Source organism: Ranitomeya variabilis, chromosome 5 (genome assembly GCF_051348905.1).
Source record: "Ranitomeya variabilis isolate aRanVar5 chromosome 5, aRanVar5.hap1, whole genome shotgun sequence".
Lineage (NCBI taxonomy): Eukaryota > Metazoa > Chordata > Amphibia > Anura > Dendrobatidae > Ranitomeya > Ranitomeya variabilis.
The window spans coordinates 579,399,825-579,419,016 of NC_135236.1; the positions used below are offsets into that span (position 1 = coordinate 579,399,825).

At 50.9% G+C, this 19,192-nt stretch overlaps 1 protein-coding gene across 7 annotated transcripts in view; it reads left to right on the top strand.

Moving 5' to 3' along the window:
- The window catches only part of LOC143776520 (teneurin-2-like), a 3,926,626-nt gene that overhangs the window by 3,778,883 nt on the left and 128,551 nt on the right, over positions 1-19,192 (top strand). The gene's annotated exons all lie outside the window — the stretch shown is intronic.

The following is a 19,192-nucleotide window of genomic DNA, read 5'->3' on the forward strand; positions in this document are numbered from 1 at the left end:
GACAGGTTTCCTTTAAAGACCAGGATTTCCTATACCAGTAGCTTACAATTGTTGAAGGCATTATGGCTAAACCACATATATGGAGCGCCCCCGTAGGGCTGTGGGGTACTCGGTACTGGGTTCTTCGGTTCTCAAGAGGGATGTCACGGTGGCTGACCCGGTCCATGGCCCTCCGGAGGTCCGTTGTAAATGGGGGGAAAGGTCTTTAAAGGGATATGTTCGTGACGCCACCTGTGGTATTCGGTCAGGGTGAACGACACTGCTTAGGGGTCCGCCGGGGTGATGTTATGGTAGCTAGATGGTATACCTTCCCACAGGTGAAGTATATCCCCAGGACTTCCCAGTGTGTAGATGGTGGATGGCAAATGGTGGATGGTGTGAGGCGCAGTGAAGAACAAAGTCACAAGGGTGCAGCCGGTCTGAAGGCAAATCCAGAGTCCCCTTATCCAGGTGGAAATCAGCAGCCTTCCTCTAGTGCCTGGGTGTTGTAGTACCTTACTGCTGAGCTTCTCATAAGGTTCTCACAACTGATGTAGATGTTATAGATGTTGTGTCTCTCTCTGTCCACCGGATTGGATAGGACAAACCCATATGACTGGTGGCCTAAGGCTTTTTACAGGGACTCTAGCACGCCCCAGCCTCAACAAGTTGCCACCGTGCCTCCTGGGTATAGGGCGGATCAGTAACTTGAAGTTAGCTGTCCTGCCGGTCTCTGGAGCAAGGCATAAAGGACTGTTGCTCCCTCGGTGTTCCGGCTACTGGGATCCTGCGCCTCAGAAGCAGGCAGCCTGTGAAGGGCAGAACTCCTTCTGGTTTTCCTCTCCTTTTGCTATGACTTCTCCTCATGCTTTACAATACAGTTCTCCTTCAGTGTCTCTTTCTAGAAGCTGCCGCACGTTGGGCAGGCGCAGCTCCGTGGCCTTCTGTTTAGGCCTCTGACAGGATCCCACCCCTGTCAGGGACCCACTACCTGAGCGGAGCTCAGATAGCAACTGTCCTGAGCAAAGTTCAGTCACCTTCTGCCTAACTTTCTATCCAGACCACCAGTTTTACCTAATTGTGAAGAGTGCCCTAATAAATAGGAGCATAGCTCCCCTGGTGGACTGGAGTGTGAAGTGTGTTGTGTGTTGGTGTTACCTGGTAAAGAGATCTCCTTTATTGCCTCCAAACGTAACATCACTTCCCCTTAGAGGAGAATGACATTACTGCAACGACCAGGACCCTGGGGCGCTGCATATACATACAAACAATATATCTGGATATGTTTTCAGGATACAAGCATGCTGGGAAATGGTTGTGATGAATACAAAGAGATCTACTGTATACAGCTACAGTGTTGCTAGCATTCACTTTTCTATATGCACACATCTATGCAATCTAATAGGATCCCTACAATTTCAGATTCCTCACCTAGGCCATGACCGTGTATGGCCAATATGGCTACTTATTACCCATAAAATCCGCCACCCACAAACTCATGCACACAAACACCAAACTTTAAATAAAAAACGGAACACAATAGCTTCTTTTTGGATAATTTTGGCCACAGCGGCTAGTTTATTAACAAACAATAACAAACATTTACTTTAAGCATTAACATACATTTATACAAAAAATTTGAGGGGAGGGTTCTTGGAGCCCACCGGGAAAAATTCTGGCTTAAAATATTTTGGCAAAACCAAAAAAGAACTTAAACACCTCAATTTACCCTCAGCCGTACCACCAGCTCGAGGGCACCATAATTCCCGTTCTGGGAAAAATTAACCACCACCAGCTCCCAGGTTAAAAACCCCGTCCAGAGCCCGTAACCAAAATGCCAGATCAACAAACCCATTTAACCGTCCGGAATTTCCTTCAAATTCCTTCCCCGCTGAATCCGCATCAACTCCAAGAACCCCACCCCCTGCCAAAAAATGCTACTGTGACATATTAATCACCAGCCCTCACAAACCTGTCTGCCACCAACCATTCCTATGCCCAACCTATGGTCACCACCACAAATTATATATATATTGTAGCATTATACCCGCTACGGGTCTAGGGGACACTCACTTAGGTGCGGCAGATGACACTCAGGAGACATATTCCATTAAAAGTTCACAGGTTTATTGCTCCATAAACCACGTAGCAACAGGAAGAACAGGTAAACAGTCTTACGTCAGACAGGTGATTCCTCAATGTCCATAATAGAGCTCCGCTCTCTCACATCTGTGGGCACACAGACTGTACTATGTCCAGCACATGCTCTCTGCAGCCTAAAGATGGCCTCTGTGTGTTGTTCAGGGCGTCTGTCCCCACTTGGAACCGTCCAACACACAGGCCACTCTGCAGTGTCCAGCCAGGACACCTGGAAGTGTGTCCACCCTGACACACACCCACATACTCACTCCATGTGCTACACACACCTCTTTACATAGTTGTAACCACACCCAGGTACCTGTCACATGGTCAGTCAGGTGAGCGTGACATCACCACAGGTCCTTTCACACAAAACCATCTTACGTGTTCAGACACGCCTCTTTGGGTGGGTTTGTAGGTGACTGAACCCACCCATCTCTCCAATCACCTGGAAGCCTCCCAACGTAAAAAAATCCCTCAGCAGTAGATCTGCTTGAGCAAAACATACCCAGGCTTCCATCACAGGGCCCCCCACCTCTGCGATACATACCGTCCATCAATCACACGACCAGTCGCTATGCCACATATTCCCCCCCTCTGCCTAAAGCTGTGGGGCTTGGCACTTTCTATTACCCGACCAGAGATCCTTCTCTGTCGCCCCTGACAGTCAAACAGTCTGTCAAAGTCAGGGCCTGTTACTGAACCCTTTCGTCGGCATTCGTCAACCATTTCCATCACACCCTTTGATAAAGGCGACCCCTTGTCAGCTCGTCTCAGTCGGATTTGGGCAACATGGTCAATCTGGCGTCGCAATCCCCTTGCACCCATACAACCTGTCCGGACTGACTCTTTGTCAACACGTCCGCTACCGGTTCTCCCACGTAAGTCACTCAGGGTAGCTGTGACATCAGTTGTGGACAGCATCACTAACTGATTAGTCTCTGGGACCAATTCACCCCACATGCCCCCACAGTCTTCCTGAACTCTTCATGCATAGACTCCCTGGCACAGGCCTCTCTCAGGTCCTCAGGTACGTCTATCATACAACTGAACAAGGAACTCTCCTTCTCTTCAGCTGTCACCAGACACCCATCTTGTTCAGCTTTCAGAGCCAACTTCCTCTGAACATCACCAGCTCCCAGACGTATCCACCATCTCTTGCATGGCATGACCATTCCTTCCAATGACTTTCTTCTATTAGGCTCGCACACGGCACTCAGCAGCCTATCTCCAAAGCTCCTCTTACTTTAACCGGGTTTCTACTTCAGGCCCCACTCCATTGGTGGCCTCTTCTTTACTGTACTCCCTTTTCCTGAGAGTCACAGTCACCCGCATAATCTGTGTCACACCTCATAGAATGGTGAACCCCAAAGTCACACTCTTTCTGGGAGTCAGCTCCACACATTCTATCCATCACACCACTAACAGTCATATTGTGGCACACATCAGGTGATGTCATGTCTGTAAGTTGGGACCGTCCAGCATCTTCCTTGGTCACGCCTAACTTAGGACTGTCAACTATAGGGGGTGCATTCTCTGCATTAACTTTCACACACAATAATTAATTTGCCCGGGACAACAGTCCGACTGAATCACGCTTTTGGGATGCTCCGCCCCCTTTTGGGAAACCACCATCCCGCGGGACTCCACCCCCTTTTTGGAAACCAACATTTGGCGGAACTCCACCCCTTTTTTGGGCAACTACTACCTTTTGGGATACTGCCCCCCTTTTGGGACTCCGCCCCTTTTTTGGAAACCACCATTCGGCGGAACTCCACCCCTTTTTGAGCAACTACTACCTTTTGGGTTACTGCCCCCCTTTTGGGACTCCACCCCTTTTTTTTGGAAACCACCATTTGGTGGAACTCCACCCGTTTTTAGGCAACTACTACCCTTTTGGGATACCACCCTTTTTTTTTTTTTTTTAATGCTACCCTTTAGGGACACCACCCTTTCCCTGGGGTACACCCAACAGTACTATCAGACCCCAGTTCGCAGCATGCACCAGAATGTCTCTGGGCTTGCACTGGCCATTTAAGAGTCTGCACAAATAATGTGTTTTTTTTTTTTTCAAAACTTCACCAGCTCCTGCCAGCACTGCTACAGCTCCTGCTGCAGACACAAATCTCCAGCACCTCCGGGTGCCAATCACAAACAGCTGCTGCCGCCACTGCAGCTCCTGCCGCTGCGGAACCTCTCGCTGCAACAGTGCTGCACGGCTCAACCGCAGACTTCGTGTACCCGCCGATCCACAGCAAGCCGCTTGTCACCTTCGTGGATCCGCCGATCCACAGCAAACTTCGTAACCCCGCCGAGTTACCACCAGACGCCTTCAGTCGTCGTGGCCCCGCCGAGCCACAGCAAGTTGATCAGAAAAGAAAAAAAGAAATACATGGACTCGCCGTTCCACAGCAAGCACCTGCACACGTGCTTTATAGAAAAAACACAGTCTCTCACTGACCCCGGTCAGAACAACACAGACTCCGGTCTGTTACACACCCGGCTTTACAGCCCAAACACAACCTCTCACTGATCCCGACCAGCATAATACATGGTTTTCTGACCATTACACACGAGTTGGCAACTTTTACGGGTTCCTGGACACCCCTCGGCCTCAGAGGTGCCCAGATGCAATGTCTCTCTTTTCCTTCCAATCTGACCCCGGTCAGAACACCACGGATCTCCATCCGTCACCTGACTTTGCCACACAGGTTCCCGGATCCCTCTTCTCCTCAGAGGTATCCCATAAACAGCAGTTCTCACTGACCCTGGTCAGTATTTACTCACGGTTGTCAAGACCGTCCACTCTTCTGGCTCAGACCAGCCAGCGCTGCAACCTGTGTTCCTTGGATCGCTGCCCGCATTCGAAACACCAATTGTAGCATTACATCCGCTACAGGTCTAGGGGACACTCGCTTAGGTGCGGCAGATGACACTCAGGAGACATATTCCATTAAAAGTTCACAGGTTTATTGCTCCATAAACCACGTAGCAACAGGAACAACAGGTAAACAGTCTTACGTCAGACAGGTGATTCCTTAATGTCCATAATAGAGCTCCGCTCTCTCACATCTGTGGGCACACAGACCGTGCTATGTCCAGCAAGTAGGCTCTCAAGCCTAAAGATGGCCTCTGTGTGTTGTTCAGGACATCTGTCCCCACTTGGAACCGTCCAACACACAGGTCACTCTGCAGTGTCCAGCCAGGACACCTGGAAGTGTGTCCACCCTGACACACACCCACACACTCACTGCATGTGCTACACCACACCCAGGTACCTGTCACATGGCCAGTCAGGTGAGCGTGAAATCACCACAGGTCCTTTCACACCAAACCATCTTACGTGTTCAGACACGCCTCTTTGGGTGGGTTTGTAGGTGACTGAACCCACCCTTCTCTCCAATCACCTGGAAACCTCCCAACATAAACAAATCCCTCAGCAGTAGATCTGCTTGAGCAAAACATACCCAGGCTTCCATCACAGGGCCCCCCTCCTCTGCGATACATACCATCCATCAATCACACGACTAGTCACTATGCCACAATATATATATATATATCAACATATCTAAAGGGAGGGTGGGTGGGTCTCTTCACTCTGGCTTCCCGGTGGCAAGTGACACCTTTCCAGCACTTTTTCCTTATATACCCACACACCCCCACTAAAAATCCCTCCCTACGCTCCCCTTTTCACCCAATCATCTTCTCCTGCCACAAATTTTAAAAATGCCTATGTCCAAGCACAGTCATGGGGGGCCTGCATCAAGCTGTGCTTATTCCTGCCCCCTCCTTGACCGTGTATGGCCAATATGGCTACTTATTACCCATAAAATCCGCCACCCACAAACACCCGTGCACACAAACACCAAACTTTAAATAAAAAACGGAACACAATAGCTTCTTTTTGGATAATTTTGGCCACAGCGGCCAGTTTATTAACAAACAATAACAAACATTTACTTTAAGCATTAACATACATTTATGCAAAAAATTTGAGGGGAGGGTTCTTGGAGCCCACTGGGAAAAATTCTGGCTTAAAATATTTTGGCAAAACCAAAAAAGAACTTAAACACCTCAATTTACCCTCAGCTGTACCACCAGCTCGAGGGCACCATAATTCCCGTTCCGGGAAAAATTAACCACCACCAGCTCCCAGGTTAAAAACCCCGTCCAGAGCCCGTAACCAAAATGCCAGATCAACAAACCCATTTAACTGTCCGGAACTTCCTTCAAATTCCTTCCCCACTGAATCCGCATCAACTCCAAAAACCCCACCCCCACCACAAAACTCACAGCCCTGAACACCTCAGGCTTGTGAGTGCTCCAATGCCACCACAGCTCTCTCAATTCCTTTTTGTATTGACAGGGCCCACAAGTCAATGCCAATCTCATTCAGGTGAACCCCGTCTTCCCTCCAAAAATTACCAACACCCGATTCCAACTCAAAGTGCCGAACACTTATCCCCCCGTTCCTGGATACAAACTTTGCAACCGCTCTGTTCAACTTCACCCTAGCCCTATTGATCCCCTTAACTGATCACGCGAACCTCCACTTCTGACGAGGAACAATATCTGACCAGACCATTAACACCCCCGGAAATGCCGTCCACAACCGGAGAAAGTCAAATCGAATGTCCCTTATCAAATCTCTAACCGGTTTGGAGCCTAAGTCATTCCCCCCAAATGAACCACCAAGATATTGGGTGTTCTATCCAAATGGGAAGCTCGTGAAAAATAAGAAATCGGCCTGCTCCAAACCATTCCCCAAAAACCGAGCCACCGAACAACAACTTGCTCCCTACTGAAACCTAACTGCCTACCGTCTGGCCTGGCATCCGCCCGAAGCGCCCCCCAATAGACAAACGAATGTCCAAAAATCCAGGCAAGGTATAGGTCATGACTAGTGTTGAGCATTCCGATACCGCAAGTATCGGGTATCGGCCGATACTTGCGGTATCGGAATTCCGATACCGAGTTCCGATACTTTTGTGGTATCGGGAATCGGTATCGGAACCATATTCATGTGTAAAATAAAGAATTAAAATAAAAAATATGAATATACTCACCTCTCCGGTGGCTCCTGGATCTTACCGCTGTAACCGGGAGCCTTTGTTCCTAAGAATGAGCACGTGAAGGGCCTTCGATGACGTCGCGACTTCTGATTGGTCGCGTGACCGCTCATGTGACCGCTCACGCGACCAATCAGAAGCCGCGACGTCAGCCGCGATGTCATCGAAGGTCCTTCACGGGCTCATTCTTAGGAACGGAGGCTCCCGGTTACAGCAGTAAGGTCCAGGGGCCACCAGAGAGGTGAGTATATGGATATATATGGATATACTCACCTCTCCAGTGGCCCCTAGATCTCACCGCTGTAACCGGGAGCCTCCGTTCCTAAGAATGAGCCCGTGAAGGACCTTCGATGACGTCGCGGCTGACGTCGCGGCTTCTGATTGGTCACGTGAGCGGTCACATGAGCGGTCACGCGACCAATCAGAAGCCGCGACGTCATCGAAGGCCCTTCACTCGCTCATTCTTAGGAACAAAGGCTCCCGGTTACAGCGGTAAGATCCAGGGGCCACCGGAGAGGTGAGTATATCCATATTTTTTATTTTAATTCTTTATTTTACACATGAATATGGATCCCAGGGCCTGAAGGAGAGTTTCCTCTCCTTCAGACCCTGGGAAACATTCCGATACTTTGCGTCCCATTGAAATGAATTGGTATCGGGTATCGGTATCGGTGATATCCGATATTTTTCGGGTATCGGCCGATACTATCTGATACCGATACTTTCAAGTATCGGACGGTGTCGCTCAACAGTAGTCATGACCTGAAATATATAACAACAGTAACCGTTAAATAACGACCATTACACTACAAAGCTAAAGCAATTAGTGCCATACATAAGACAAATAACGGCCCGAGCTCCAGCGTCCGATCCGCTAGATCACTTCCAACCCCAGGCCAAGGCTATCGGCCTCAGACGCTGCCCCTATCCTGAACGAATGCGACCCAAACTCATCCCGCGAAAAACCCAAATCCCTTAAACTTTTATGAAGAATCGCAATAAACTGAAAACGGGACAGAAAAACCCCATCCTGATGGCACAACAATGGGCCCACCCAACTGGACCACAAACTCCAATAAGCCTTTAAACAGTGCTCCGGGCACATCAATGACCCAGCAACTCTGCCCAACACTACCCATTTTCCCGCTCCAACCTGATCCGTCTTAGAACGCCGGATCCAAAACACAATACCGCCAGTCCAAAAATCAACGTATTGAGCCAATAAGCCACCCGCACTAACTCTGCTACGGGACACCAACTCCCCTAGTTGTAGAGCCCCGAAAAAGGCCAAAGAAAAAGCCAAACGAAACAATACCGTTTTTAAAATGAGAGCAGCAAATACCATCCAATATTCCACCTAAACGTTCAAGAACACTAAACGATATAGGCCGGCGCCCGTCAACGCTCCTATTACCCCTCCAAAACCTTTTAACGCTTGCCATACCAGAAAATTTTTTGTCACATCAACCGAGCCCTCTAGCTTGAAACCAAAAGCTAGGCCAGCCACAAATTTGTTCACCTTAGAGATAGACCAGCCTAAATCTGCCGCCCTGCCAACCAAACACAAAACGGCTAACAACCTGTCGTCCTCCGACCCCAACGTACCCCACTGTAACACCGAACTCTGCCAAATATTCCATGATGCTTCATATGATGCCTAAGTCTGACTCGTAACTGAGGCCCGAATCAACCGTACCCCTCCTCCGTAGGAATCAGCCACAAGTGCGAAGGGCATACCGCTCCTGATGCTCCGCTTCTGGTGCCAGCTCCCGGAAACGCTCCCACTGCAAATGAGATAAGGCATCTGCTAACGAATTTTGAACGCCAGGTACATGCACCGCTGAAATCCATGCATTGATCTCCAGACATCGTAAAACAAGTTCTCTCACCAACTTTATCACGGGAGGAGAGGACGCTGACAGAGTGTTGATCACCGACACCACGCTCATATTGTCGCAATGAAACCTAATTCTGCGATTCGCAAACACCTCACCCCAAATTTAAACTGCCACCACAATGGGAAACAATTCCAACAAAGCAAGGTTTTTTGTGAGACCCTTCTTATGCCAACAGTCTGGCCACGTTCCGACGCTCCACCGGCCTGCGCAATAGGCCCCGTAACCAATGTTGCCTGCTGTGTCCGTGTAAATCTCGCAATCGAAATTATTCACCATCTGCTGTTGTATCAGAGAGCGACCATTATAGTGCACCAAAAAACTCTGCCACACCAACAAATCATCCTTATGCTCTTGTTGCAATCGAATGAAATGGTGCAGGGCCCGCACCTCAGCCGTCGCCCTGGACAACCTACGGCAAAAAATTTGTCCCATGGGCATGATCCTACATGCAAAATTCAAGCGGCCAAGCAAAGACTGCAACTCTTTCAAAGTTACCTTTTTTAGCCTGACAATTCGACCAACCTCCTGTTTCAGGGGCAACAGTTTATCCTCCGGCAACCGACATTCCATTTTTTCCGAGTCTATCCAGAAAACTCAAAACAGTGCAAGGGCCTTCAGTTTTTTCCTTAGCCAAGGGGACACCAAAAAACTCCGCCACCCATTCCATGGCGGCCAAAGTATTTCTACACACATTAGAATCGGGAGGACCTATAAACAAAAAATCATCCAAGTAATGAATGACGGACAGAACACCAGCCACATCTCTGACCACCCATTCTAGAAAAGTACTAAATGTCTCGAACAAGGAACATGAAATGGCACAACCCATCGGCAGACATCTATCCAAATAATAACCGCCATTCCAAAAACATCCCAACAACGGACTACTGTCCGGGTGAATCCGAAGTAATCTAAAGGCCGACTCCACATCCGTATTTGCCAACAAAGCTCCTGTGCCGTAACTGCGCACCCAATGCACCGCCATATCAAATGACATATAGACCATGGAACATAACTCCTGGGGAATGCCATCGTTAACAGACAACCCCTTTGGGTACGACAAATGCTGAATTAAACGAAATTTATTCGGTTCCCTTTTTGGGACCACCCCCAACGGGGAGACAATCATCACTTCAACAGGTAAACATGAAATCGGACCAGCCATTCTCCCCAATTCCACCTCCTTTTTCAACTTGTCACTGACCACTGCTGCATGTAACGCAGCCGACCTCAAATTCTTAACTGAAAACGGAACCACGTGGTTAGGGGGAGGGATATGAAAACCTTCAGAAAAACCCCTACTAATGACTCCAGCCTTCTCCTGATCAGGGTACCTACTTAGAAAGGGGGCCATCTTTTGAAGCCTCACCGTCATCTCCCCCTTGACCGGCACCCACCGCCGGCTTCCCTCTTGCTTTCTTAAAGCATTTGGAGGCCCCATGGGAACTTCCATTACAGTGGGAGCACACATGTTTAAACTTGCAGGTATTCCCGTATTTGCACTGGCCCTCGTTAAATTGCCAGCACATTCCTGATTTCTCCTTTGTTCCCTGTTATGGACCTAGTGGTTAGGAACACTTGAGATGACCTGATAGGTAAACCAGAAATATAGGACAAGCTCTGGGGACGTGGAATCTTTACTGACCGCAACCCTGATCCTATCACACACACTATAGGCAGCCGTGGAGCGTACCTAACTCTCCCTAGACGCCTCTTCACAGCCTGAGAACTAGCTACCCCTAGAGAGAAACAAAAGCCTCACTTGCCTCAGAGAAATTTCCCCAAAAGTAAAGTCAGCCCCCACAAATAATGACGGTGAGTTCAGAGGAAAATACAAACATAGGAATGAAAACAGGTTTTAGCATAGGAGGCCCACTAGTACTAAATAGTAAGAAGATAGCAAGGAAAATGTGCGGTCAGTATAAAATACTACAAAAATATCCACGCAGAGAATACTAAAGACCCTCACACCGACTCACGATGTGAGGGAGCAACTCTGCTCCCCAGAGCTTCCAGCTAGCAAGAAAATAGCATATAAGCAAGCTGGACTGAACTTAACATATACTGAGAAACATTTTCCAAAAGCAGTGAGCAAAAATGAACTAGCATGAACTTAGCTTCTCCAAGAGGAGACAGGTCACACGAGAAGTCCCAGAGAGATCTGAACCAATACTGAATACAATGACAGCTGGCAACAAGTAAAGATCTAGGTAGAGTTAAATAGGCAGCAGCACAGCAGAAAACGAGGCAGCTGGAGCCCAGCTAAAGACCAGCAGTATCACTCAAAGCCACCAGAGGGAGCCCACGAACAGAACTCAACAAAGTACCATTCATGACCACAGGAGGGAGCCCGAGAACGGAATTCACAACAGTTCCCTGTGACCCCGGACCACTACTCCCATAGCCCACCTGCTGGGTGCCGCTCCCCCAGCTCCTATGAAAGGACTGCCTGTACCTGAATGGCACCATCACTTTTAACCAAAGTCCAATATCTTTTTGGTCCCATGGTATCTCAGGCCTTACCGCCTTCTACTGCCTAAACTGTTCATCATATTGCAACCAGGCCTGCCCTCCATAAGTATGGTGCGCTTCCCCAATCGCATCGAGATAACAAAATAAGCCGGAACAATTTTCAGGAGACTTCTCACCTGTTACACTTGCTAGGATTGCAAACGCTTGCAACTAGTGTTGAGCGATACTTTCCGATATCGGAAAGTATCGGAATCGGAAAGTATCGGCCGATACCGTCACAGTATCGGAATCCAATCCGATACCGATACCCGATCCCAATGCAAGTCAATGGGACGAAAATATCGGAATTAAAATAAACCCTTTATACACTTGTAGGTTCATTCTACATGAAGGAAAACAACTAAGAATAATGTAGGATGTATTGGGGGAGGTGGCGGAGACATTAAAGGCACAGAGGTTTAGCCCAATCTAATAGAATAGCAGGATTTTTTTTTTTTTTTTATGACGTTCGGCGTTAGAAAGAATTTGACTATGTTATTTTTTTTTTTTATGTCAGATATTGATGTTTCACTACTTCCACGCCCTTCACCTTCTTTTTTACTTCTCCCACGCTTTCTTCTTCATTATCCTCATCATCAGCTTCTTTGACATCAACTTCTTCACCTTCTTCATCTTCTTCTTCATCTTCTACCTATTATTTTTTGGGTTACATTGTTCATATTCTTTTTATTTTACTATTATCTTCATCATATTCTACTTCTTCATCATATTCTTATTTGTGACAGGCATTCCCGTAGTTGTTATCTATAAAAGTTTGAAGATTACACCTTCCGTTCTGCCTGTCACAAAACAGTTACATTTGTCCGCGTTCAGTTTGGCCTGCAGCATCAGGCTTTATCCAGGGGCACCACGAGGAGGAACGGACTCACCCCCATACACTGCTTAGTCTTCTTCTGCTTATAATTTACATAATATTTTTTGCTCTGATATTTTGTGTTATGCTTAATGTCCTTCTGCTCTTTGTTCTGCAGCCTCTTGTTCTTCTGCTTCTCGGTCTTCCAGGTCGTCGTCGTCTCCAGGGTCGTCGTCTCCGGGGTCGTCGTCATCGGGGTCGTCTCCGGGGTCGTCGTCATCGGGGTGGTCTTCAGGGTCATCGTCTCCAGGGTCGTCGTCATCACGGTGGTTGTCGTCTCTGGTGTCGTCGTCATCTTAGGGGTGGTCTTCCGGGTCATCGTGTTTAGTCTCTTGAACTTGGAAATGCAGCAGAAGGTACAAGAAGGCTGAGAGAATGCCGAGAACCAGCTGATGGAACTGGAGCTCAGATGGCTACCCGAAGGTCCAAGAGCCAATGGAACGACCGAGGACCAGCTGACGTTACTGGAACCCGGTTACTAAGCAGGAGGTACCCGTGCTGAAAGCACTACCAAGGACCACCTGACGTTGGTGGAACTCAGATACCCAGAGGGAGGCACCTAAGCCAAAGGCTCTGCCCGGAACCAGCTGACGGTACTGGAACCAGGATGGGGAGCAGAAGGTACAAGAGCAAAAGACACTGCCGAGAACCAGCTGACGGTGCTGGAACCCGGATGGGTAGCCGAAGGTCCAAGAGCCAATGGAACTACCGAGGACCAGCTGACGTTACTGGAACCCGGTTACTAAGCAGGAGGTACCCGTGCCTGAAAGCACTACCAAGGACCACCTGACGTTGGTGGAACTCGGATACCAAAGGGAGGCACCTAAGCCAAAGGCTCTGCCCGGAACCAGCTGACGGTACTGGAACCAGGATGGGGAGCAGAAGGTACAAGAGCAAGTGTCTGCGTGGCTTTTGCAGGACACGATGCCGGCTGCACAGCAGGGGAACAGCTGGCGGTGCTGAACCCCACTGACACATTGGCTGGTGTTTTTCTCTGTGCAGCTAGCACATCTGGGCCCCAACTGGCGGTGTGTTAGAGCCCAGGGACAGCAGGAGAAGGAGGAGGAGCAGGAGCAGGGGGAGGGGAGTGTAGGCCGAAGCCTGCACTGGCGGCAGCTTTGGGTGTGTTGTGTCTGCGTGGCGGTCGCAGGACACGTTGCCGGCTACACAGCAGGGGAACAGCTGGCGGTGCTGGACCCCACTGACACATTGGCGAGGTGTTTGGCTCTGTGCAGCCAGCACTTCCGGACAGCAACGAGCGGTGTTGTAGCCCGGGCTCTGCAGGGGGAGCAGAGTGTAGGCCGAAGCCTACTTGAACCGATTTCAAAGGTAACCTTTAACCCCCCCTCAGGGGTTAGAAAGTAGAAGAGCCACAGCTTATGCAGCAGTAGTGCTGCGCAAGTCAAAGGTTGCTCTTGTAATTTTTCTCCTTGCACACGCTGAATGGAACACGTATAACATTTAGCCCTTTATACAGTCAAACTGTGTAATGGAGGCGAGAGTTCCCTTTGTAATGAGACGCAGCACAGATGTCAAGAATCCCACCTTGGTGCTGGGTGCAGCCTCCTGAGCGTTGTTATTTGCTGTACAGGAGTCTGCGCTGTCGTGTTATCCCCTGGCCTAGCGCCGTTAGCGCTGCCCATCTTCTGACATCATTTAATGTCGGCCGTTGCGGTTCGCGATGACCATGAATCCCAGCCCCGCAGTGTCTTAACATTGTTAAAACACTGCGGGGCTGGGATTCAGGGCCTGGCGCAGCACATATGTTCGCCTCTCACACGCGGGTCCTTACACCCGCTTCAGACTGTGCGGCGTCATCTGATCCCTTATCGCATGCCACGGCCATGAAGCCGCACAGTCCGAAGAAGGCGGAAGGAGAGGAGGGACAGGCGAACTGATGCACTGATCCTGCCCATCAATCACACCCTCGCAGTCCCAATAAATAAGACACCGAGGGGCGTTGTGTGGGTCAGGGCGGCCGCAGAGGCGCAGCCAGCCAAACAATGATGCCAGAAGACGGGCAGCGCTACCAAGGGGGTTGCAGCGTGTCATTACAAAGGAAAGTCACACCCCCGGGACGGTTAAATGGTCACACAGAGGACACATTTCAGACGTGTTTTCAGTTCCACATGTGCGAGGAGAATACGTTTATGAGCCACCTTGCACACATGCAGCATTACCGCTGTACAAGGTGGCTGGATAACGTAAAAACGCCTGGGGGAGGGGGGACAGGTTCCCTTCAATTTCAGTTCTTGTGTCTGCGTGGCTTTTGCAGGACACGTTGCCGGCTGCACAGCAGGGGAACAGCTGGCGGTGCTGGACCCCACTGACACATTGGCTGGTGTTTTTCTCTGTGCAGCTAGCACATCTGGGCAAAAACTGGCGGTGTGTTAGAGCCCAGGGACAGCAGGAGGAGGAGCAGGAGGAGGAGGAGCAGGGGGAGGGGAGTGTAGGCCGAAGCCTGCACAGGCGGCAGCTTTGGGTGTGTTGTGTCTGCGTGGCTTTTGCAGGACACGTTGCCGGCTACACAGCAGGGGAACAGCTGGCGGTGCTGGACCCCACTGACACATTGGCGAGGTGTTTGGCTCTGTGCAGCCAGCACTTCCGGACAGCAACTAGCGTTGTTGGAGCCCGGGCTCTGCAGGTGGAGCAGAGTGTAGGCCGAAGCCTAATTGAACCGATTTCAAAAGTCACCTTTAACCCCCCCTCAGGGGTTACAAAGTAGAAGAGCCACAGCTTATGCAGCAGTAGTGCTGCGCAAGTCAAAGGTTGCTCTTGTAATTTTTCTCCTTGCACACGCTGAATGGAACACGTATAACATTTAGCCCTTTATACAGTCAAACTGTGTAATGGAGGCGAGAGTTCCCTTTGTAATGAGACGCAGCACAGATGTCAAGAATCCCACCTTGGTGCTGGGTGCAGCCTCCTGAGCGTTGTTATTTGCTGTACAGGAGTCTGCGCTGTCGTGTTATCCCCTGGCCTAGCGCCGTTAGCGCTGCCCATCTTCTGACATCATTTAATGTCGGCCGTTGCGGTTCGCGATGACCATGAATCCCAGCCCCGCAGTGTCTTAACATTGTTAAAACACTGCGGGGCTGGGATTCAGGGCCTGGCGCAGCACATATGTTCGCCTCTCACACGCGGGTCCTTACACCCGCTTCAGACTGTGCGGCGTCATCTGATCCCTTATCGCATGCCACGGCCATGAAGCCGCACAGTCCGAAGAAGGCGGAAGGAGAGGAGGGACAGGCGAACTGATGCACTGATCCTGCCCATCAATCACACCCTCGCAGTCCCAATAAATAAGACACCGAGGGGCGTTGTGTGGGTCAGGGCGGCCGCAGAGGCGCAGCCAGCCAAACAATGATGCCAGAAGACGGGCAGCGCTACCAAGGGGGTTGCAGCGTGTCATTACAAAGGAAAGTCACACCCCCGGGACGGTTAAATGGTCACACAGAGGACACATTTCAGACGTGTTTTCAGTTCCACATGTGCGAGGAGAATACGTTTATGAGCCACCTTGCACACATGCAGCATTACCGCTGTACAAGGTGGCTGGATAACGTAAAAACGCCTGGGGGAGGGGGGACAGGTTCCCTTCAATTTCAGTTCTTGTGTCTGCGTGGCTTTTGCAGGACACGTTGCCGGCTGCACAGCAGGGGAACAGCTGGCGGTGCTGGACCCCACTGACACATTGGCTGGTGTTTTTCTCTGTGCAGCTAGCACATCTGGGCAAAAACTGGCGGTGTGTTAGAGCCCAGGGACAGCAGGAGGAGGAGCAGGAGGAGGAGGAGCAGGGGGAGGGGAGTGTAGGCCGAAGCCTGCACAGGCGGCAGCTTTGGGTGTGTTGTGTCTGCGTGGCTTTTGCAGGACACGTTGCCGGCTACACAGCAGGGGAACAGCTGGCGGTGCTGGACCCCACTGACACATTGGCGAGGTGTTTGGCTCTGTGCAGCCAGCACTTCCGGACAGCAACTAGCGTTGTTGGAGCCCGGGCTCTGCAGGTGGAGCAGAGTGTAGGCCGAAGCCTAATTGAACCGATTTCAAAAGTCACCTTTAACCCCCCCTCAGGGGTTACAAAGTAGAAGAGCCACAGCTTATGCAGCAGTAGTGCTGCGCAAGTCAAAGGTTGCTCTTGTAATTTTTCTCCTTGCACACGCTGAATGGAACACGTATAACATTTAGCCCTTTATACAGTCAAACTGTGTAATGGAGGCGAGAGTTCCCTTTGTAATGAGACGCAGCACAGATGTCAAGAATCCCACCTTGGTGCTGGGTGCAGCCTCCTGAGCGTTGTTATTTGCTGTACAGGAGTCTGCGCTGTCGTGTTATCCCCTGGCCTAGCGCCGTTAGCGCTGCCCATCTTCTGACATCATTTAATGTCGGCCGTTGCGGTTCGCGATGACCATGAATCCCAGCCCCGCAGTGTCTTAACATTGTTAAAACACTGCGGGGCTGGGATTCAGGGCCTGGCGCAGCACATATGTTCGCCTCTCACACGCGGGTCCTTACACCCGCTTCAGACTGTGCGGCGTCATCTGATCCCTTATCGCATGCCACGGCCATGAAGCCGCACAGTCCGAAGAAGGCGGAAGGAGAGGAGGGACAGGCGAACTGATGCACTGATCCTGCCCATCAATCACACCCTCGCAGTCCCAATAAATAAGACACCGAGGGGCGTTGTGTGGGTCAGGGCGGCCGCAGAGGCGCAGCCAGCCAAACAATGATGCCAGAAGACGGGCAGCGCTACCAAGGGGGTTGCAGCGTGTCATTACAAAGGAAAGTCACACCCCCGGGACGGTTAAATGGTCACACAGAGGACACATTTCAGACGTGTTTTCAGTTCCACATGTGCGAGGAGAATACGTTTATGAGCCACCTTGCACACATGCAGCATTACCGCTGTACAAGGTGGCTGGATAACGTAAAAACGCCTGGGGGAGGGGGGACAGGTTCCCTTCAATTTCAGTTCTTGTGTCTGCGTGGCTTTTGCAGGACACGTTGCCGGCTGCACAGCAGGGGAACAGCTGGCGGTGCTGGACCCCACTGACACATTGGCTGGTGTTTTTCTCTGTGCAGCTAGCACATCTGGGCAAAAACTGGCGGTGTGTTAGAGCCCAGGGACAGCAGGAGGAGGAGCAGGAGGAGGAGGAGCAGGGGGAGGGGAGTGTAGGCCGAAGCCTGCACAGGCGGCAGCTTTGGGTGTGTTGTGTCTGCGTGGCTTTTGCAGGACACGTTGCCGGCTACACAGCAGGGGAACAGCTGGCGGTGCTGGACCCCACTGACACATTGGCGAGGTGTTTGGCTCTGTGCAGCCAGCACTTCCGGACAGCAACTAGCGTTGTTGGAGCCCGGGCTCTGCAGGTGGAGCAGAGTGTAGGCCGAAGCCTAATTGAACCGATTTCAAAAGTCACCTTTAACCCCCCCTCAGGGGTTACAAAGTAGAAGAGCCACAGCTTATGCAGCAGTAGTGCTGCGCAAGTCAAAGGTTGCTCTTGTAATTTTTCTCCTTGCACACGCTGAATGGAACACGTATAACATTTAGCCCTTTATACAGTCAAACTGTGTAATGGAGGCGAGAGTTCCCTTTGTAATGAGACGCAGCACAGATGTCAAGAATCCCACCTTGGTGCTGGGTGCAGCCTCCTGAGCGTTGTTATTTGCTGTACAGGAGTCTGCGCTGTCGTGTTATCCCCTGGCCTAGCGCCGTTAGCGCTGCCCATCTTCTGACATCATTTAATGTCGGCCGTTGCGGTTCGCGATGACCATGAATCCCAGCCCCGCAGTGTCTTAACATTGTTAAAACACTGCGGGGCTGGGATTCAGGGCCTGGCGCAGCACATATGTTCGCCTCTCACACGCGGGTCCTTACACCCGCTTCAGACTGTGCGGCGTCATCTGATCCCTTATCGCATGCCACGGCCATGAAGCCGCACAGTCCGAAGAAGGCGGAAGGAGAGGAGGGACAGGCGAACTGATGCACTGATCCTGCCCATCAATCACACCCTCGCAGTCCCAATAAATAAGACACCGAGGGGCGTTGTGTGGGTCAGGGCGGCCGCAGAGGCGCAGCCAGCCAAACAATGATGCCAGAAGACGGGCAGCGCTACCAAGGGGGTTGCAGCGTGTCATTACAAAGGAAAGTCACACCCCCGGGACGGTTAAATGGTCACACAGAGGACACATTTCAGACGTGTTTTCAGTTCCACATGTGCGAGGAGAATACGTTTATGAGCCACCTTGCACACATGCAGCATTACCGCTGTACAAGGTGGCTGGATAACGTAAAAACGCCTGGGGGAGGGGGGACAGGTTCCCTTCAATTTCAGTTCTTGTGTCTGCGTGGCTTTTGCAGGACACGTTGCCGGCTGCACAGCAGGGGAACAGCTGGCGGTGCTGGACCCCACTGACACATTGGCTGGTGTTTTTCTCTGTGCAGCTAGCACATCTGGGCAAAAACTGGCGGTGTGTTAGAGCCCAGGGACAGCAGGAGGAGGAGCAGGAGGAGGAGGAGCAGGGGGAGGGGAGTGTAGGCCGAAGCCTGCACAGGCGGCAGCTTTGGGTGTGTTGTGTCTGCGTGGCTTTTGCAGGACACGTTGCCGGCTACACAGCAGGGGAACAGCTGGCGGTGCTGGACCCCACTGACACATTGGCGAGGTGTTTGGCTCTGTGCAGCCAGCACTTCCGGACAGCAACTAGCGTTGTTGGAGCCCGGGCTCTGC